Here is a 22,400-nt window from a genome sequence, read left to right as displayed (position 1 = left end):
CCAGCGTCGTCGAATGCCACCTCATGCAGCTGCAGTCCAGCAGTGGATGAACAGCAAGCCTGCACGTCCGGCTCAGTGGCCTGCTCTGCTGCCATGCTGCTGTAGTCCAAGCCGAGGTGGACCGCTCCCGCAACAGCACGGTAGAGGCAGTCTGAAACCTGGTTGTGTTTTCCAGAAAGGTGTGCAATGTCCATTGTGAATTCCGAGATGTAAGTCAGCTGCCGCTGTTGCCTGCCAGAGCATGGTTGAACGACTTTGGACATTGCGAAAGTCAAAGGCTCGTGGTCCACATAAACGGTGAACCGGCGTCCCTCCAGCAGTGAATGAAAGTGTCGGATGGCGAGGTACACACCAAGTAGCTCCCGGTCGAAGGTGCTATACTTCCGTTCACTGGGACACAACTGCCTTCTGAAACAGGCGAGCGGCTGCCAAGCATTACCCACCCATAGTTTGTGAACCGCACCAACTGCGTAGTCTGAGGCGTCTGTGGTAAGTGCGATTGGACAGAGGAGGCGGGATGGGCCAACATGGCAGCCTTAGCCAGGGCAGTCTTAGCGTCTGCAAAAGCCTTGTCCCTTTCTGGGTTCCAGTCCACAGGGTGTTTAGGCTTGCCACCTTTCAGAGCTTCATACAAGGGTCATATGGTTTGGGCAGCCCTGGGGAGAAAACAGTGGTAAAAGTTAACCATGCCAAGGAACTGCTATAAGGCTTTGACAGTGACTGGGCGCGGGAAAGTAGTGACGACCTCTACTTTTGACGGGAGAGGAACGATCCCGTCCTTTGTGACTCTGTGCCCCAGAAAGTCCATGGTGGAAAGGTCGAACTCGCACTTGACAGGATTGATGATGAGCCCGTGCTCTGTAAGGTGCTCAAACAGAGTACGAAGGTGCAAAAGGTGCTCTGAAGGCGATGAACTGGCCACCCGGATGTTGTCAAGGTACACAAACACAAAAGGCAGATCCCGTAACACGTAGTCAATGAGCCGCTGGAAAGTTTGAGCAGCATTTCTGAGCCAAACTGGTGTGCGCAGGAACTCAAACAAACCAAATGGTGTGATCACAGCTGTGTTTGGGATGTCGAGAGAGTGTGCGGGCACCTGAAGGAAACAGTCTTCGAAAAAATGACCTTGCCAGCCAGGTGTGCTGAAAAATCCTGGATGTGGGGCACCGGGTAGCGGTCAGGCGTTGTCACGTCGTTGACCCGTCGGTAGTCCCCGCAAGGACTTCAGCCCCCTCCTGGTTTGTGGACGAGATGCAGGGGGGAGGCCCAAGGACTGTTGGAGCGTCGAACAATCCCCAGGCGCTCCATGGACTCGAACTCCGTCTTGGCTACGGCAAGCTTGTTTGGCTCGAGGCAACGAGCGCAGGCGTATACGGACGGGCCAGTGGTGTCAATGTGGTGCTCGACACCGTGCTTTGCTGTGGAAGAGAAGGTGGGCAGCGACCTTGGCCATCACAAAGTCCCAGCCAAAGCGATGCCCCCAAATACACAGTTCGACACGCCTTGTGCCATACCATTGGCGGCTTCCATGGGGGGGCCGTGGGTGTCCACCACCACGTCCTCCTGTGAAGCAGGCAGTAGACTCCGCTGCGCCCCTGTGTCGCAGAGGAAGCGTCAGCCGGAGACGGAGTCTTTGATGCAGAGCAGCCTGCCGGCATGGCCGACGCTCACGGCCACTAGTGAGCGCCAGCCTTGATGTTTCCCAAACCACCAAAGCTGCATAGAGAGCGGCATCGTTTTGCCTTGGAGCCAAACTTGGCATGGTAAAAGCACACACCCGAAGACTTTTGACGAGGCGGAGCTGCTGCTGCTGCGACGAGCGTGTGACCATCCGGTACATCAGATCCAAGACCAGTAGGGAGGAGGGCAGCTGCGCAGGGCTGCTGACTAGCCAGGACACACTTGTCAGCCTCAGCTGCAACATCTCTGCAATCCGTGCTGGCAGTGTTGGCCAAAGCAGCTCTCACATTAGCAGGCAGTTGGCGCAGGAAAGGGTAGAGGTAAAGGAAATCCGGCTTGTGGTCACCCAGCAGATCGAGCATCCAGTCCATTAGTTCTGAGGGCTTCCTGTCACCGAGCCCCTGAAAAGAGAAAAGCCTACAGGCCCTCTCAGTGCCAGACAGTTCAAACGTCTTTAGTAAGTATTCCTTCAGAGATTCATACTTTCTTGTCAGAGGAGGACGTTTAACAAGGCTCACCACCCTCAAAGCTGTAGAACTTCCGAGGGCAGATACCATGTAGTACTTTAAAGGCGTAGAAAACGAGCCGAAAACTTCTCACATTCAGACTCTGTGAGTCATGTTTATTAACTGACCAAAGTACATCCCATGCGCATGACAGAAAAAGCCGTCACCGGAACTCTTAAAGGAACCACAACTCTAAATTTAATCAGAATGTCTTAACTAGGGCTGTGGACTCGGTCGGATTTTTGCACCGAGTCAGAGTCCGGCCTCTTGACCACGAGTCCGAGTCCGGCTGTCCATTTTTTTCTGTTAATTCATGTGACTGCTTAGTCTTTATTCAAGGCTAATTTAGATCAAAATCTAAATAATTACAACAGTTTTGTGATGGCTTTGTCTTTATTAAACATATAAACGAATACATGAGTATGACTCACATACCGTGAGTCGTCACCTTATCGTGGTGGAGGGGTTTGCGTGCCCCTATGATCCTAGGAGCCATGTTGTCTGGGGCTTCATGCCCCTGGTAGGGTCACCCATGGCAAACGGGTCCTAGGTGAGGGGCCAGACAAAGCACGGCTCATCAGCCCCTTATGATGAAAAAAATTAATGGATCACGTTTTCCCTCGCCCGGACGCGGGTCACCGGGGCCCCCCTCTGGAGCCAGGCCTGGAGGCGGGGCTCGAAGGCGAGCGTCTGGTGGCCGGGCCTTCGCCCATGGGGCCCGGCCGGGCTCAGCCCGAAAAGGAAACGTGGGTCCCCCTTCCCATGGGCTCACCACCTGTGGGAGGGGCCAAAGGGGTCGGGTGCATTGCAAGCTGGGCGGCGGCCAAAGGCAGGGACCTTGGCGGTCTGATCCCCGGCTGCAGAAGCTGGCTCTTGGGACATGGAATGTTACCTCTCTGGCTGGAAAGGAGCCCGAGCTGGTGTGCGAGGCAGAAAAGTTCCGACTAGATATAGTCGGACTTGCCTCCACGCACAGTTTGGGTTCCGGTACAAGCCCTCTCGAGAGGGGCTGGACTCTCTTCCACTCTGGAGTTGCCCACGGTGAGAGGCGTCGAGCAGGTGTGGGTATACTTATTGCCCCCCGGCTGGGCGCCTGCACATTGGGGTTCACCCCGGTGAACGAGAGGGTAGCCTCCCTCCGCCTTCGGGTGGGGGGACGGGTCCTGACTGTTGTTTGTGTCTATGCACCAAACGGCAGCTCAGAGTACCCACCCTTCTTGGAGTCCCTGGAGGAAGTGCTGGAGAGCGCTCCTTCTGGGGACTCCGTCGTTCTACTGGGTGACTTCAATGCTCACGTGGGCAATGACAGTGAGACCTGGAAGGGCGTGATTGGGAGGAACGGCCCCCCCGATCTGAACCCGAGCGGTGTTCTATTGTTGGACTTCTGTGCTCGACACGGATTTTCAATAATGAACACCATGTTCAAACATAAGGGTGTCCATGTGTGCACTTGGCACCAGGACACCCTAGGCCGCAGTTCGATGATCGACTTTGTAGTCGTGTCATCGGATTTGCGGCCGCATGTTTTGGACACTCGGGCGAAGAGAGGGGCGGAGCTGTCAACTGATCACCACCTGGTGGTGGGTTGGCTCCGATGGTGGGGGAAGATGCCGGTCCGACCTGGCAGACCCAAACGTTCTGTGAGGGTCTGCTGGGAACATCTGGCGGAATCCCCTGTCAGGAAGAGCTTCAACTCCCACCTCCAGCAGAGCTTTTCCCACGTCCCGGGGGAGGTGGGGGACATTGAGTCCGAGTGGACCTTGTTCCGCGCCTCCATTGTTGAGGCGGCCGACCGGAGCTGTGGCCGTAAGGTCATTGGTGCCTGTCGTGGCGGCAATCCCCGAACCCGCTGGTGGACACCGGCGGTAAGGGATGCCGTCAAGCTGAAGAAGGAGTCCTATCGGGCCGTTTTGGCCTGCGGGACTCCGGAGGCAGCTGACAGGTACCGGGTGGCCAAGCGGAACGCGGCTTCGGCGGTTGCTGAGGCAAAAACCCGGGCGTGGGAGGAGTTCGGCGAGGCCATGGAGAATGACTTCCGGACGGCTTCGAGGAAATTCTGGTCCACCATCCGGCGTCTCAGGAGGGGGAAGCAGTGCAACGTCAACACTGTTTACAGTGGAGATGGCGTGCTGCTGACCTCGACTCGGGACGTCGTGTGTCGGTGGGGAGAATACTTCGAAGACCTCCTCAATTCCACCGACACGCCTTCCATTGTGGAAGCAGGGCCTGGGGACTCTGAGGCGGACTCTCCAATCTCTGGGGTTGAAGTCACTGAGGTAGTTAAAAAACTCCTCGGTGGCAAGGCCCCGGGGGTGGATGAGATCCGCCCGGATTTCTTAAGGGCTCTGGATGTTGTGGGGCTGTCATGGCTGACACGTCTCTACAGCATCGCGTGGACATCGGGGACAGTGCCTCTGGATTGGCAGACTGGGGTGGTGGTTCCCCTCTTTAAGAAGGGGGACCGGAGGGTGTGTTCCAATTACAGGGGAATTACACTCCTCAGCCTCCCTGGTAAGGTCTATTCAGGGGTGCTGGAGAGGAGGGTCCGTCGGGAGGTCGAACCTCGGATTCAGGAGGAACAGTGTGGCTTTCGTCCTGGCCGTGGAACAGTGGACCAGCTCTTCACCCTCAACAGGATCCTCGAGGGTGCATGGGAGTTCGCCCAACCAGTCCACATGTGTTTTGTGGACTTGGAGAAGGCGTTCGACCGTGTCCCTCGGGAGGTTCTGTGGGGGGTGCTTCGGGAGTACGGGGTACCGAGCCAACTGATAAGGGCGGTTCGGTCCCTGTATCACCGATGCCAGAGTGTGGTCCGCATTTCCGGCAGTAAGTCGGATTCGTTCCCAGTGAGGGTTGGACTCCGCCAAGGCTGCCCTTTGTCACCGATTCTGTTCATAATTTTTATGGACAGAATTTCTAGGTGCAGCCGAGGCGTTGAGGGTGTCCGGTTTGGGGACCTCAGCATCGCGTCTCTGCTTTTTGCAGACGACGTTGTGCTGTTGGCTCCTTCAGGCCGTGATCTCCAGCTCTCACTGGAGCGGTTCGCAGCCGAGTGTGAAGCGGTCGGGATGAGGGTCAGCACCTCCAAATCCGAGTCCATGGTCCTCGATCGGAAAAGGGTGGAATGCCCTCTCCGGATCGGGGATGAGATCCTGCCCCAAGTGGAGGAGTTTAAGTATCTTGGGGTCTTGTTCACGAGTGAGGGGAGGATGGAGCGTGAGATCGACAGGCGGATCGGTGCAGCGTCGGCAGTAATGCGGACTCTGTACCGGTCCGTCGTGGTAAAGAGAGAGCTGAGCCAAAAGGCAAAGCTCTCAATTTACCGGTCGATTTACGCTCCTACCCTCACCTATGGTCACGAGCTATGGGTCGTGACCGAAAGAACGAGATCCCGGATACAAGCGGCCGAAATGAGTTTTCTCCGCAGGATGTCCGGGCTCTCCCTTAGAGATAGGGTGAGAAGTTCGGTCATCCGGGAGAGACTCGGAGTAGAGTCGCTACTCCTCCACGTTGAGAGGAGCCAGATGAGGTGGCTCGGGCATCTCATCAGGATGCCTCCTGGACGCCTCCCTGGGGAGGTGTTCCGGGCATGTCCCACCGGTAGGAGACCCCGGGGACGACCCAGGACGCGCTGGAGAGACTATGTCTCTCGGCTGGCCTGGGAACGCCTTGGGATCCCCCGGGATGAGCTAGATGAAGTAGCTGGGGAGAGGGAAGTCTGGGAGTCCCTCCTGAAGCTGCTGCCCCCGCGACCCGACCCCGGATAAGCGGAAGAAGATGGATGGATGGATGGATGGATAAACGAATACAATAAACAGATACTTTCAAGTTTTAATCATTAATTACACCATTATAGCGCTTTTAACAGACATTTATCTAAACACAAATAATTAGTGACGACCCCACAACTATCGAAACACATCAATGATATAAGCTGGGTGACATAATCGTCCTTGACATTGGTACATAATGTAAACATTAGCCTAAGTGCAACTCAACATGGCCGCATTGATCGTAATTTACGCTCCGTTTCCCCCCCCAAATCTAGAGGCAAAACATTGTTCTCTCGCTGTTCTCGCGGTTCTTCCATCTTGGCTGCGCGCGGGGCATTGTGGGTCTTGTACGTGCACGCACGCAGGCAGGCGCGGGCGCGCACGCAGCAACTAAATTTGTCTTCATAACAAGCAAGCAGGGCTGTGGACAGTATTCCTACGCGCATTCTCAGCAGCATGATGAAAATAAAATTCAATAACGTCACTGAGGCATATTTTAACGAACTCCACTTCATTGTATGGCTTTTTAGCCCGTGCAATGTTCCAAGCCAGTTGAAACAATGCAAGTGTGACAGTCTCTGAGTGCTTTGTAATTTCTTTGAAAAACTGTACCTATTTTTCTGCCTGACTTTTCAAAGTCTCCAAACTTGTGCTTGCGAAATTCAGTCCCTTTTGCAAAGTCCTTATCGATATTGGCATGAAGTGAGCTGAAGTGGCGCTGACCATTTGAAGCTTTTAAATGCGCCAATGACGTCCGACATATCAGGCAGAATGGCTTGCCATAGCGTTCAACAAAAAACAACTTTAACTCCGTTAAAAACGTCCTGTGTTCATCGTCATATATTCGTTTAGCTGTGCATTTTTTCCTTGCCATTTTGGCAAGCGTCTTGTCAGCTTTTCTGGACATAATGCGCCCCCGTAGTCACAGTCGCCATTCATTAAAAAGCCAACAAAACCAATCGCTCTGTTTGTCCCTCCTCCTTTGCGGGATTTCCCCTCACGCGCATGCGCGTTTGACCGGTTGGCGAGGTGGCGGCCGACAAACGCCGGCGGCGCTCAATGCTGTCAAGTTCTTTTTCAAACTTGATCGTAAGCAGGGCTGTGGACAGTATTCCTACGCGCATTCTCAGCAGCATGATGAAAATAAAATTGAACGTATTTTTTTTTAGTTGTACTAGGTTCATCTTGTTTTTTCTTTTTCAATTACTTCACTGGTTCTTCTATATCAAACAATTTTCTTAGGTTCATTTACCTGACATGTTTCGGCGGGTTCTTTCGCCTTCATCAGAGTCAACACATTGTGTTTTTGTTTCCGACGCGAGCGTCGAGGCGGACGGGGAGATGGCGTTACGCCGCGCGCGAACTCTGATGAAGGCGAAAGAACCCGCCGAAACATGTCAGGTAAATGAACCTAAGAAAATTGTATTTTTTTTTATTGTCGGACTCGGTGGGCTCGGTCAAAATCAGCTCCGAGTCCGGCAAAAATGACCGAGTCCGACCGAGTCCGAGTCCCCGAGTCCGAGTCCACAGCCCTGGTCTTAACATATAACAGAACACACATATGGTAAAGTGAATTATGCCGGCCTTGGAGAAAGCACCACACAATCTTAAAAACACGGCACGTCCGGAATCCAAACCCACATATGAGTGGGGAATTCAAAAGTCAAAGTCAAAGTCTGCTTTATTGTCAATTTCTTCACATGACAAGACACACAAAGAAATCGAAATTACGTTCCCACTATCCCACGGTGACAAGACATAGTACACAATATTCAAGATTCAAGAGTTTTTTATTCGCCATGTTTGAGCGTGCCAAACAAGGAATTTGACTTCGGTAAATCACACCCTCTGTTCAACATTTAGGTGACTAACAACACTCAGGACATGTGAAAAATGGCAAATATTCTCAAACATCCCCTGATCTTAAACTCCCAAAAGGGCAAGGAAAAACTCAAAACTCCAGCTAGGGGAAATGAGAAACCTTGAGAAGAGACCACAGATGGGAAGGTCCCTCTTCCAGGATGACCAGGCGTCAATGGATGCAGAGAGGACACATAGTACAAACAGTGTAGACAAATTCAAAAAAGGTGTGGAGAGCAGGATGTTATTGCACAGTAATGACTCTGAGACTCTAAGAGTGGTGTGAGTTCATCAGAGCAACAGCCTGGGGGAAGAAGCTGTCTCTGTGTCTGCTGGTTTTGGCGTACCGAGCTCTATAACGCCGTCCGGAGGGGAGTAGTTCAAACAGACTGCAACCTGGGTGAGAAGGGTCTGTAGAGATGTTCCTTGCACGTTTCCTGGTCCTGGACAGGTACAAGTCTTGGATAGATGGGAGGTTGATTCCAATGATCTTTTCTGCAGTCCTGATTGTCCGTTGCAGTCTGTGCTTGTCTTGTTTGGAGGCCGATCCAAACCAGACAGTGATGGAGGTGCAGAGGACAGACTAGATGATGGCAGTGTAGAAGGTCTTCAGAAGCTCTCACGGCAGGTTGAACTTCTTGAGCTGTCTCAGGAAGTACAGCCTCTGCTGGGCCTTCTTCCGGACAGAGTCTATGTGGCCGGTCCATTTCAGGTCCCGAGAGATTGTGGTTCCCAGGAACTTGAAGGTGTCTGTGGAGAGAATAGTATTACTGCGGATAGTGAGGGTTAAAAGTGGTGAAGGGTCACGCCTGAAGTCCACTGTCATCTCCACGGTCTTGAGCGGGTTCAGCTCCAGGCGGTAATATACGTACTACATACAAGTAAACAACACAAAAAAATAAAAACAAGAAGGCACAAACAACGAATAAATAAGAGTGATGAATAAATAATAAATAAACAAATAACATAATAAATAAGAGGAGCAAGTGTGCATACAGCAGACAGTCAGAATATAGCGCAAAAGTACAGGACGCTACGCAGAAGGGGGGAGAGAGTTCAGGATCCTAACAGCCTGGAGTATGAAGCTGTTGGTGAGTCTGGTGGTGCGGGACCGCAGGCTCCTGTACCTCTTCCCAGAGGGCAGAAGATCAAACAAAGAGTGAGCGGGGTGACTCACATCACTCACAATCGCGGTCGCCTTGCGGGTGAGACGGGAGGTGTAAATGTCCTTCAGGGAGGGGAGTGAAGCACCAATAATCTTACCAGCCGTGTTCACTATACGCTGCAGGGCCTTCATGTTGTATTCAGTGCAGCTACCACCCCAAACAGCGATACAACTGGAGAGGACGCTCTCAATGGTGCCACGGTAGAATGTAGTCATGACGGCCGGAGGAGCACTTGCTCGCCTGAGTTTCCGCAGGAAGTACAGGCGGCGCTGAGCTTTCTTCGCCAGTGATGCGGTGTTGGTGGACCAGGAGAGATCCTCACTGATGTGCACCCCCAGGAACCTGGTGCTGCTCACTCTCTCCACCACAGCACCGTCGATGGTCAGCGGCAGGTGTTGGGTGTGACCCTTCCGGAAGTCAACAACAATCTCCTTGGTCTTGTTGACGTTCAGCAGGAGGTTGTTGTCCCTGCACCACGTGGTCAGAAGGTCAACCTCCAACCTGTATTGAGTCTCGTCGCCCTTGGTGATGAGACCCACCAGAGTCGTGTCGTCAGCAAATTTCACTAAAATCTGTAGGATTCTGTTAGAATGTCTATTATGCTGGTGAAAATACAAATATTTTGCTGTGGAAATATTGAAAATGTGTGCCTAGTTAAATTGAAAGATCATCACTTGTAGAAGTTTGGAATGTAAATCAGCTTCTCTAGTTCAGAATGTCAAAAACTGTTAATGTTTTCTTTTCACAAGCATTTATATAGTCAGTGTCATTCATGGTTTTTGACTATAGCTCTTCTTAGTAAATGTTCTTAATGGGTGATGATCATCATATAGAGCAGGGGTGCTCACACTTTTTCAGCTCGTCAACCTTCTCCAGGTGTGCACGGAATAACCGTCTTTCAAGAAATCTAGTTCGAACAGAACAGGCAATCTTTGTTGTCACATCCATGATCTCCTTCAATTTGAGCATTTTAGCGCTAAAACGTTTGTTGGTGGATTATGCAATGGCAGTTCAAGAAATCTGCAAAAGCATCGTCCTGCCTGCATTTGGCAATACACGGCCAACCATTGCGGGTGCTCCATCAATCGTAATAGATGCCATTTTGTATACTGGGAGTTTTCTCAATAAAAAATTAAATGACTGAAATTTGTCTTCTTGCTTTTTTTATTTCATGGGAAGTATTGTCCACTCTTGCAGTGAGGTCACTAAACACTATATGAATGAAAATGCACATCTGTGCTGTGTCACGCTCGTCAGTAGATTCGTCCAACTGCAGTGAAAAACACAATCACTGTTATCCTTCTAAATTTGCTGAATTACATACTCAGCCATGGCTTCACAGCGCTGTGCAACTGTATGTCTTGGCAGCTGCAGAGAAGAAGGGGTTAGGGCAGGGGTGGGCAAACCTTTTGACTTGCGGGCCGAACTGGGTTCTAAATTTGGACCGGAGGGCCGAACCAGGAGCAGATGGATGTAGTGTTTGTGTGAAGTAATATAAACGACCTGTAAAAGTCATTGCATAAAAGGTTTTGGCCTTTAGTAGGTAGTAAAGCATGGATATTCAAAAAAACGTTTTTTGAAAACAAATGCATTTATTAACAGCACAAAAAAAAAAAATTCACTAAAAAACTGCTATCAGTGATTCTCATAAAATACGACACTGTTATTATGAATAACAGTCTCCATCACTTCAGTGCCTGCAGGTCAGATTAATGAAAGATGTTTATCTTATGAGATCACATCAAACGGCAAACATTCTGACCAAATATATCATCTTGAAGAATCGGTGAAAGCATACATCCAAATAAAGTAATCAAAACGGCAACACAGTGAGGGATATCTGAAAATCAGAGCAGAGTTTTTACTCACAAACACCTGGTAACAGAGATGAGGAAACGGGAAACACTTCCTTAAAGTCAGCCTTAAGAACTTTACAGGTTAAGATTAGTCGCAAACAGGTGGTGCATCAATGTCCTTGAGCATCCTGCATTGTTTGAAAATGAGAATGGTCGCTAGTTTCAATCCCTGCTATTTGTACAAATTATATTCAAAATGCATTTTTTTACAACAAACTTGAGAGCCTCCCCTTCATTTTCAGTGGGAACAGTGTTGTTGGTCTCCCTTTTTTGCTAGTGCGTCATAGTCTGGAGTAAAATTTGTTGTGGCAATTCTTAGGAGAGATCCGAGGTGTTGGTCCGTTTACCTAGATTTGTGACGGGTTGATGTTGATGCTCATGTGGCTGAACGTCACGTCGCGTACGTCGAGCCAAATTGGCCACTCTTTTTTAAACACTCGGCACTCAGTGTCCACCTTGCTTTTCCTTGGGCGACTCATTTTAATGGAAGGATTCCAGGGGAAGGTTTGTGGGTGGCTTTAGCGTAAAACTGTATCTGAAAGCTCAGCGCGCGAATTACAAGAATGCTGTCGTCACAGCCCACGCTCTAAATTCGGGACTGATACAAATAGAGCGCGAGTGCGCCATGTCCGTACTACTGAGTACGTTCACGCACTTGTGAGTGTGCACCGAGCTTTCTGACACGGCTTCCGGTAGTAAATGCGCAGGCGAGCGGTTCCCCATCTACTGGGGAAACGCAGTCATTGCAGGCAAAATGACCCAAAAAAATGTTGGGTTAATAATACAATTTATTCAGGGTTGGCGGGCCGGATTAAACGGTCCCGTGGGCCGGATGTGGCCCGCGGGCCGTAGTTTGCCCACCCCTGGCCTAACCCCTTCTCCCACCCAGCCATTTTGTTCAAAATACGTACAATTGACTGATTTTGTCGATCATGATTAAGGTCAGTTAGTCACTGTGATCAATTTTAGGAGAGACTCTACGTCAAGAATGGATATGTTTCTGCTTGGTAGGCTTAAATGTTTCAGTGAGATGAGCAAACAATGGAAATAATAATGGTGGCCACACAAAATATTGACATTTGGGTCCGATTTTGACAATTTCAGTTGGGGTGTACTCACTTTTGTTGCTAGCATTAAACACATTCATTGTTGTATATCGAGTTACTTAAAAGTAACAATAAATATACTTTGCTATCCAAGCTTTACAGTGACTACTTAACGTTGGATCAAAGTGTAATTTCTTCAGTGTTGTCCCATGACAAGATATAATCAAAACATTGCAGATATGAGAGGGGTGTACTCACTTTTGTGAGATACTGTATGAACATTACCCCATCCCGTCCTCTTACACGCACACGCACACACGCGCACATATACGTAACCTCCCAATACACATAGGTACCAAATGGTCAGGTGACGCTTTTCCGCCTATTCTGTACAGTAGAAAACCTTCTGAATTGGAGAATGGGGATTGTTGTTTTATCTGCTGCCATCCCTCATGTACTGGCCGCCATTAAACAACCCAAGATCTTGCCAAAAAATAATCAAATGTTACTCCACATCTTTGTTTTCCTTGCTCAAAAACGGACATCTCAAAAAACATGCACATCCGTCACACTAACATGGCACAATCCTCAAATAACTATTGAACTGTTTATTTTTTAAAAATGACTTTTGACGACGTCATAGAAGGCAGTCTTTTTAAAGGCAATATTGCCATTATGGCCACCACCATGCATAATGAAATGCGACATTACGTCATTAGTGAAGAGTCTGCAACAGGAGACAGAAAATTGCACCGCCACATTGTTACCGTCCACTGTTGTCCGTTCCAATATATGGCATACAGTCAAACCTCGGTTTTCGAACGTCCCGGTTCTCGAACGAAAAATTCGAGATTTTTTTGCTTAGGTTGTCAAACAAAAATTCGGAGGTCGAACCTCGCGAGATGAGCCGAGAGGACCCGAGAAAACCTGACCGCGCGGCCCGGATGCCGACTGACTTTCTATGGCTTCCAGGCAGGGCTGTGGACTCGGTCGGATTTTTGCACCGAGTCCGGCCGGCCTCTTGACCACGAGTCAGAGTCCGAGACTGAGTCCGGCTGTCCATTTTTTCTGTTAATTCATGTGACTGCTTAGTCTTTATTCAAGGCTAATTTAGATCAAAATCTAAATAATTACAACCGTTTTGTGATGGCTTTGTCTTTATTAAACATATAAACGAATACAATAAACAGATACTTTCAAGTTTTAATCATTAATTACACCATTATAGCTCAGACATTTATCTAAACACAAATAATTAGTGACGACCCCACAACTATCGAAACACATCAATGATATAAGCTGGGTGACATAATCGTCCTTGACATTGGTACATAATGTAAACATTAGCCTAAGTGCAACTCAACGTGGCCGCATTGATCGTAACTTACGCTCCGTTTCCCCCCCAAATCTAGAGGCAAAACATTGTTCTCTCGCTACTCCCGGGTTCTTCCATCTTGGCTGCGCGCGGGGCATTGTGGGTCTTGTACGTGCACGCACGCAGGCAGGCAGGCGCGGGCGCGCACGCAACAACTAAATTTGTCTTCATAACAAGCAAGCAGGGCTGTGGACAGTATTCCTACGCGCATTCTCAGCAGCATGATGAAAATAAAATTCAATAACGTCACTGAGGCATATTTTAACGAACTCCACTTCATTGTATGGCTTTTTAGCCCGTGCAATGTTCCAAGCCAGTTGAAACAATGCAAGTGTGACAGTCTCTGAGTGCTTTGTAATTTCTTTGAAAAACTGTACCTATTTTTCTGCCTGACTTTTCAAAGTCTCCAAACTTGTGCTTGCGAAATTCAGTCCCTTTTGCAAAGTCCTTATCGATATTGGCATGAAGTGAGCTGAAGTGGCGCTGACCATTTGAAGCTTTTAAATGCACCAATGACGTCCGACATATCAGGCAGAATGGCTTGCCATAGCGTTCAACAAAAAACAACTTTAACTCCGTTAAAAACGTCCTGTGTTCATCGTCATATATTCGTTTAGCTGTGCATTTTTTCCTTGCCATTTTGGCAAGCGTCTTGTCAGCATTTCTGGACCTAATGCGCCCCCGTAGTCACAGTCGCCATTCATTAAAAAGCCAGCAAAACCAATCGCTCTGTTTGTCCCTCCTCCTTTGCGGGATTTCCCCTCACGCGCAGGCGCGTTTGACCAAAAACCATATTGAACTCAAGCGAAGCAAATACGCACGAAAAATAAACACAAATGTTGATATGAACGTATTTTTTTTATTGTCGGACTCGGTGGACTCAGCTCCGAGTCCGAGTCCGGCAAAAATGACCGAGTCCGACCGAGTCTGAGTCCCCAAGTCCGAGTCCACAGCCCTGCTTCCAGGGACGTGTGGTCAGTGGAGGCAAGGGAGACCATGCCTCCCCTGTCATCATTAATAGGGGAAAAAACTAATTCAATTATTTTTATTATAAAGTCATTTTCTTTTCAATTTCAGTCGTTTTGTATCATTTTGAACCAAAATCGCTGAATTTTTATAGTTATGTTGAAACTAGACAAGTCGCTCGGAGCAGGCAACTTCGTGCCTTGCCTCCTCTGAGGATTGCGTAATCACAGTTACGCTGACAGGTTATGCAGTTAGACTGAACTGCTGTCTGTCTCTATGTCGCTGTTTAATCGTTCAAACACTGTGGCTATATTAACTAATTTCTGTAGTTAAGCTGATGTATATAATATCTAGTGTTTTTTGTCATCTGTCTGTAACGTCGTGTTTCTTTAGATCAGTGCTTCTCAATTATTTTCTGTTACGCCCCCCCTAGCAAGAAGAAAACTATTCGCGCCCCCCACTCCCCACCGTGACTATCCATCTCTGCATAACATTTTATCCTAATTAACATTAAAGAAAAAAAGAAAGACATATGGTCAAACTTACAAAGAATAACTTTATCAAATCGTGTTTAAAGTCTGCAACAGAAAAGATTTTAAGTGCATCAATGCCTGAAATTAAGAATAAATAAATCCTTGTTTAAACTGTAAACATGTTTGACCAACTAATTGCACCATTGCAAAATTAAATCAAATCAATAAAAAACGTACATAAGCAATAAACAGACAGTCTTTGTTGCTGTCAGTTGCTTCATCAAACTGTAAGGCAAAACGTTTGTCTTTGAGTTTATCTACCAGCTGTTCTTGAAGATCGTTAGCGATGTCATCTATACCAGTGGTCCCCAACCTTTTTTGCACCACGGACCGGTTACGTGTCAGAAATATTTTCGCGGACCGGCCTTTATATAAATAAATATATTTATATATTTATTATTTAAATATTTATATATATAAATAGGATGAAATAAAATGATACGACTGGCATAAAAACAAATATAAACCACATAAAAATAAAACGTTGAATTAGTGGGAGCACCGAGCTCTTTTCTCAGAAATGAGCCGTTCCCATCTAGGTGTAATCGGAGACAATGACACCCGAAGTGGTTAAGGTTTGTCTTTAAATGCAGGATGCTTGGTCTTCATGTGCCGAAGCAGGTTTGAAGGCTTCATTGCCTCGTTAGCTAGCCTTTCGCCACATATGCGGAGTGCACTTGGCGCGTCAGAGTCACCTGTGGCGATAAATCCATATTTTAAGTAGGAATCCAGAAATGTTCTTTTAAATGCAGCTTTCCTTTTTTTAGAAGTCGTAGCCTCTTCTTCTTCAGTGTCCTCATTGGACGTTTTTCCCTTTCCGAAGAAGCTTTCCAAACTTCTCTGTTTCTTGCTCATTTTTGCTTGCCTCGCGGGCTTGACTGTGGTGACATGTCACGTGACCGAGACGAGCGCCCTGTGTCAAGAGTCCTTATTTTTCAGATGCACCGACAGATGTAATTGGGAGAGATTCGCCAAATTTTTTACATTTTTCAAAATAAATTCTTACTCATTTTTGCTAGCTTTGCGGGCTCGACTGGGGAAACATGTCACGTGACCGGGACGAGCGTCTTAACCTGAATGAATTGATCGTCAATGAAAAAAAAATATATATATATATATATTTTTTTTTCCTGTGCGGCTTGGCGGCCCGGTACCAAGTGACCCACGGACTGATACCGGTCCGCGGCCCGGTGGTTGGGGACCACTGATCTATACGTCTGGCGACAGTGTCATTGGACAGAGGGATAGTTTTTAGTTTTGCTGCACTGGCGTCGTCCAGCATGACAGAGACCATGTCTAATGCTGCAGGCAGTATTAGCTCCTCTGCTATGGTGTGGGGCTTTTTGCACTGCGCGATTTGGTACGCCACCTTATATGATGCTAACAGCGCTCGATGGTTTACTGAAGTAGCCTTCACAAAACGGGATGACTGTTGGCCATATTCAGCACGTTTTCGCTGAAAAAACTCAAGTGGCTTATCAGCGTGATCGGGGTGTAACGTATTTAAGTGACGCGCCAATTTATTTGGCTTCATGCTGTCCGCTGCGAGCATTTTTAGACACAGCAGACACATCGGTCTTTCCTCTTCTCCAACTGTACTCACAGTGAAGCCAAGCGCTAAATACGCTTCGTCGTATTTCCTCGTCTTAGCTTTCGGCTGACTTTCTTTTGTTTCATTATCTTTGTTTCTCTCCGCTTTTCTTTTCATCCCTGTTAAAAACTTTTTCATGTTGGTGGTTATGTTGAATAACGGAGGCTATAGACGGGACGCAGTCGGAGCTTTCTGTTGACTCAACACTGCTAACCAAGGCAAACCTGTTGTCTTGTAAGTCGCAAAATGTTGCACTGTCGCAAACGTGACAGAAGTAACAATGAGAGCGCCACTGCCGCCTACTGTAGTAAATGCGCAATTACACTTTATTCTAGTACTGCCAAAAAAAAAGCCTGTTCCCCAGGGTCACACGCGCCCCCCCAGGTATTGCACCGCGCCCCCCAAGGGGGGCGCGCCCCACTATTTGAGAAGCACTGCTTTAGATGAACAAAACGGCTTTGAAAAGAGACCCAAAGGAGGCAACAGAAAATTTCTCCAGCCTTATGACAGGGGGCGCTAGTGATCCCTGGATGCTTAATGCGCCCACCTGTAGAATAAGTGACCTCCAGTTCAAATATACAGTGAAGAACTGAGGAGCAGTCATCCATTTATTTTGTTTTACATTTGTTTTTGTTTTTTACATTTCGTTTTACAATGGAGGGTTTGGTTCATTACCTTCCACCTCTCTCCAAAAACACATCTTTCTTCTAAATTAGTGCAGTCAAGAGAAATTTCCTGGATGGAATCTGGGATGAAAAGCTAAAAAGAAGACTTGATGTCCTGTGTGTGAGTAACTGCCATCCGTGTTGGCCTTGGTTGCATTCATCCTTATCACATTGGCAGTCTTGCGGGGTGGCTCTTTTCTTGGCTAGACCAGAATTTTTTGACACCCATATTTCCTCACTTGCTCTATGCTGATTGGCTTGTTCTGGGCCTGGGGCTGGCTGCTGACTGCTTGGTCCTTGGGCTGGCTGCTGACAGCCTGATCCTGTGGCTCGTGTTTGTTTTGGAACTGGCTGATGCTCAATCTCATCATCTTCTTCTGAGTCACTGTCAGACTGAATTTTCAGAAATCTGAAACCTCTTCTTCTGAATCCTCTCCCTCTACATCACAATCCAAAACTTCACTCTCTTCCAAAATCAATTTCAGGGCCCTCTGCGCAGAGTACCTTTTGGCCATATTGATCGAATGTGATAAGAAACCACACTGGCAAAGTTATAATTATAGTGTCCCGCCTCCAATTTGTAGCAGATTGACAGAGGGTCAAATGTGCGAGAAAATTAGAGCAGACAGTGTTGACAAACAATGTGTGGGAACTGTTTCTTTTGTGTTTCTGCACCTGTGGTTCCCACACAAGGTTGCAACATTGTTTGTCAACACTGTCTGCTCTCATTTTCTCGCACATTTGACCCACTGATGTTCTGTGTACCTAAACTTTGTCCTCCTCCTGTCTAGGCCTGCTGTGCGTGTGTGCGCGTGTGTGGGTGCGTGTGGGTGCGTTTGTGTGGTACACAGAACATCAATTTCTACACTTCTATTAGCCCAGGGTCCAGTGGACATCTTATATGGAATAGAAATGTGTAGGGGGGTGTATGGTGTGTGGTCATTAAATATGTATTCTGATATCCACAAGTCCACAAGTCCACAAGTTTTAGAACCCCGCCCCCTTTTCTTGTCTTCCGGGTTAGAGCAACGCTCGCGTCTGGACTGTTGACTGCCGCTTCTACCCCGAACCGTGTCATCTATTTGTTTGTCCCCTGTCTGTTTTGTGTTTCCCGTTTCAAGTGTGCCCGTTTTTTTGTTTTATTTTTCTCGCCTTTTCTCCTGCCCACCGCGTATCTCTGGAGCTCTGCTCGCACCTCTCCGATCCCGTTCCCTCTGACTACGAGCTACGCTAGCCAGCTAGCCAACCCACAACCGGACCCTCCTACCTCCCGGCTCTGAGCCTGGAGCTGCTTGCTCTTGGCTCGGCAAACGGCTCCAACCCAACTTGCTGGCCACTTGGCCGGCGTCCTCGGGGGGAGCACCCGCTCGCTGCGAGCTCGCCGGTCGTGGCTCGGCTGTGTGCCGCCATGACACACTGGGGCGTGCCGTTTGCACGGGTACAGTCGGGATTGACCAACACCACCACCCACTCCACCAACATCACGACTCGGTACACTGCTGCTTCCATGCATTTCACTGCTTACCAACTTCTAGTTAACCAGCTACTAGCCGTTTTTTCCATTTTTTCTGGATTATTCCCTGCTGCTGTGACGTCGCATCTCCTGCATGAACTATCACTTCTGCTACTCCGGGCTTCCATTCCACTAACTTCTCGTCCATTTGTCTACACTGCTGCTGATCTTCATCATTTCAACAATAATCACCGTCTCCCTGCTGCTGCTGCCTCAGCTGCCAGCAAGGCTGGGATCCTCCGCCGTCGCCGCTACATCCACCGTAGCTCCGGACTATCTTTTAAACGACATTTCCCTGATGGCTCACCCATCCCCTCTTTCTGGACTAACTCTCGCCCCCCGTCACCCCCACCTTCCGTACTGTCAACTTCAACAATCTCCACTCCCCCACCCCCGCTCCTTCATCCATCTCCGTCGCACTGCTGAACTGTCGCTCCCTCTCCAACAAATCACTAGTTATTTTCGAACTAATATTGGACAATAATTTGGATCTGCTCCTTCTCTGTGAAACATGGCAACAGCCCCTGGACTATTTTTCTCTCAACCAAGCCACTCCGTCTAATTAAAGCTACATCGCCAAACCCCGCCTCTCTGGGCGAGGAGGTGGTATTGCTGTCCTCCATAAGCGGTCCCTATCCATCACTGAATTGGACCTCAACCTCCCATCTATTTCATCCTTTGAATATCTCGCTTTTTCCCTCCCCAACTCTACTACTGCTGTTCTTATCTACCGCCCCCCCAAGTCTCATCCGTCTTTTCTCTCTGAACTCTCTGAACTTCTCACCATCGTATCCTCAGTCTCCTATCGCCTCCTACTAATCGGTGACTTCAACATCCACATCGACCAGCCAACTGCTTCACTGACGTCTGACTTCATCTCCCTTCTGGACTGCTTTCATCTCACCCAGCACATCAACTTCCCCACCCACACCAAAGGCCACACCCTGGATATAGTATGCTCCTCCTTTCCACTCACATCCAACCCCCGTCCTCTCACCGTTCCACTGTCAGATCATCTCTGCATCCTCTTCTCTGCCCCTCTACCCTCGCCTCATAAATCCACAAAACGCACCATCTCCTACCGCAACATCAAGACTGTAAACCCAATCACGCTTTGCCAGCTCTTATCCTCTGCTCTTCCTTCCGACCCCACTTCTTCCTCCCCTGACGACCTTGCCACCACGCTCAACAACATCCTTTCTGACTCCCTTGATTCCCTAGCCCCCTGGAAAACTTCCTCTGTTACATTCACTAACTCTGCCCCTTGGTACACACCGGAACTCCGCACCATGAAACAAACTGGCCGTCAACTCGAACGCCTCTACAAAAGAACCCGCCTCACCGTCCATGCTGAAACCTTTAAACAACACATCTCCTCCTATCGTGATGCTCTTCTTGCTGCCAAATCTGCTTACTTCTCATCTCTCATTAATAACACCAACCGAAACCCCCGCATACTGTTCTCCACTGTCAACAAATTGCTCCAGCCACCGGTCACCAAGCCACCCTCCTCACCCGCCCTCTGTAACTCCTTCCTTGTCAACTTTAACAACAAAATCGCCCAAATCAACAGTTCTCTGACCGACACCATCAATAACTCCTCCTCCCCCGCCTCCCCTGCCCTCCTGCCCCCCTTCCCTGACCTCCCTCCCTTGCCCTCTCTCACTGCCTTCTCCCTTGTCGACTCCTCCACTATCCTAGACATCATTACCTCATCCAAGACAACCACCTGCTCTCTCGACCCTCTTCCAACGACCTTAACTAAGGCCTGCCTCCCTGTCCTCCTCCCCCACCTCACCACCCTTTTTAATCAGTCTTTATCCCTTGGCCACTTTCCCACTGTCTATAAACTTGCAGCCATCACCCCCATCCTCAAAAAGCCCACCTTGGACCCACTCAACCTCTCCAACTACCGTCCCATCTCCAACCTTTCATTCCTTTCCAAAACCCTAGAACGCATTGTCTCCGCCCAACTCCACACCCATCTCCAGTCCAACAACCTCTATGAACCCTTCCAGTCCGGATTCCGCCCACTTCATAGCACTGAAACAGCTCTAGTCAAAGTCACCAACGATCTCCTCATTTCTGCAGACTCTGGTGCCCTCAACATCCTACTACTACTTGACCTTAGCGCAGCCTTTGACACTGTGAACCATTCCATCCTCCTCCAAAGGCTGCGCCAACTAGGTGTTAAGGGCACTGCACTCGACTGGCTCACCTCCTACCTCACCAACAGAAACCAGTTCATCTCTCTCTCCGGTCACACATCCATCCTCTCCCCAGTTACACAAGGGGTCCCCCAAGGCTCAGTTCTTGGCCCCCTCCTATTCATCTGTTACCTCTTTCCCCTTGGTACTGTCATCCGCAAACTCAATCTGGACTTCCACTGCTACGCTGATGACACCCAGATCTACATACGTACGACACCAACCCGTAACCCTTCCCTCACTCATTTTGAAACCTGCATCTCTACAATAAAAGCATGGCTGACCCACAACTTTCTCAAACTCAACAGTGACAAAACAGAGCTCCTCCTCATAGGCACTAAATCCTCCCTTAACAAAACTGGATCCATCACACTCACCATCGACTCCTCAAACATCACTCCCTCCCCTCTGGCACGCAATCTTGGCGTTATTTTTGACCCCACACTGTCCTTTCAACCTCATGTTCGCTCAGTTGTCAAGACCTCCTACTTCCACCTCCGACGCATCGCTAAAATCCGGCACTGCCTTTCTCTCCCTGCCGCTGAATCTCTCATCCACGCCTTCATCTCATCCCGGCTTGATTACTGCAACTCCCTTCTCACTGGAATCACTGCTCACTCACTCCATCGACTTCAACTAGTCCAAAACTCTGCTGCCCGCCTCCTTACCCACACCCGGTCCCGTGAACACATCACTCCTGTTCTCCACTCTCTTCACTGGCTCCCCATGAAGGAGCGTATCATCTTCAAGATACTCCTCCTCACCTTCAAAGCCCTTCACCACCTGGCTCCCACTTACCTATCCGACCTCCTTGTCCCCTACTGCCCCAACCGTCCCCTCCCATCCTCCAATACTTCACGTCTGACAGTCCCAAAAACCAAACTCAAATCCTTCGGTGACAGAGCCTTTTCCTGCACATCACCCCGACTCTGGAACTCTCTCCCCCAGTCTGTCTGTGACTCACCCACACTCCCCATATTTAAGTCCCGTCTAAAAACTTACCTCTTCTCCCAAGCGCATGACCTCCCCTACCCATAACTGGTTTCCTCTTCTTAAGTTTACCCGATTGTTTCCTCCCCGTCCCCCTCCCCTCATGTATGTCTTTGCCTTGTTCCCTGTAAGCGTCTTTGGGTGTTTGAAAAGCGCTATACAAATTTAATGAATTATTATTATTATTATTATTATTATATATGTTCTTCACAGAAAATGAGCCAAAGCCAGTGAGTCTCAGTTGAAAAATTAATTCATTGTATCATTTTTCTTTTAATAAAAAATGAAAACGGGTCCCACGGACCCGAACACCACACAAGGGTTTTAAAATAGTTCAAATTAAATAATGAATAAGGTACTCTAGAGCAGCGTTCCCCAATGTTTTTTGTGACACGGTTAGGAGACACGGACAAATTCAACCGGGGAGAGGGGGTGACATCACTGCCTGTCAGGTTTAAGTACCATCAGACATTAAACCACACGCTGGAACAAAGAGAAGAAAACCAGGATAGGTTTACTCGCGAGGAGAACGATAGAGAAAGGAAGCTCAGTTACAATCTCCATCAATTCTGAGTCCTTCCTCTTTTTAATGTTTTGGTTGCCCTGGTTACAGAGGCATTGCTACACTAAAGGGAGGGGGTTTGGAACTGTAGCAACGCTGCCTATCTAAGGA

At 48.7% G+C, this 22,400-nt stretch overlaps 1 long non-coding RNA gene across 1 annotated transcript; it reads left to right on the top strand.

The window, feature by feature from the left end:
• The first annotated feature begins 259 nt into the window (after positions 1 to 259).
• On the top strand, positions 260 to 14,707 carry LOC119125064. Its single transcript, XR_005098436.1, has 4 exons — positions 260 to 270; positions 2,341 to 2,348; positions 6,169 to 6,173; positions 14,622 to 14,707. It is a non-coding gene; the product is annotated as an uncharacterized LOC119125064 (long non-coding RNA).
• Positions 14,708 to 22,400: the final 7,693 nt, after the last annotated feature.

The sequence above is a fragment of the Syngnathus acus genome, chromosome 1 (assembly GCF_901709675.1).
Source record: "Syngnathus acus chromosome 1, fSynAcu1.2, whole genome shotgun sequence".
Classification (NCBI taxonomy): domain Eukaryota; kingdom Metazoa; phylum Chordata; class Actinopteri; order Syngnathiformes; family Syngnathidae; genus Syngnathus; species Syngnathus acus.
This window is presented reverse-complemented; position numbering and strand designations above follow the sequence as displayed.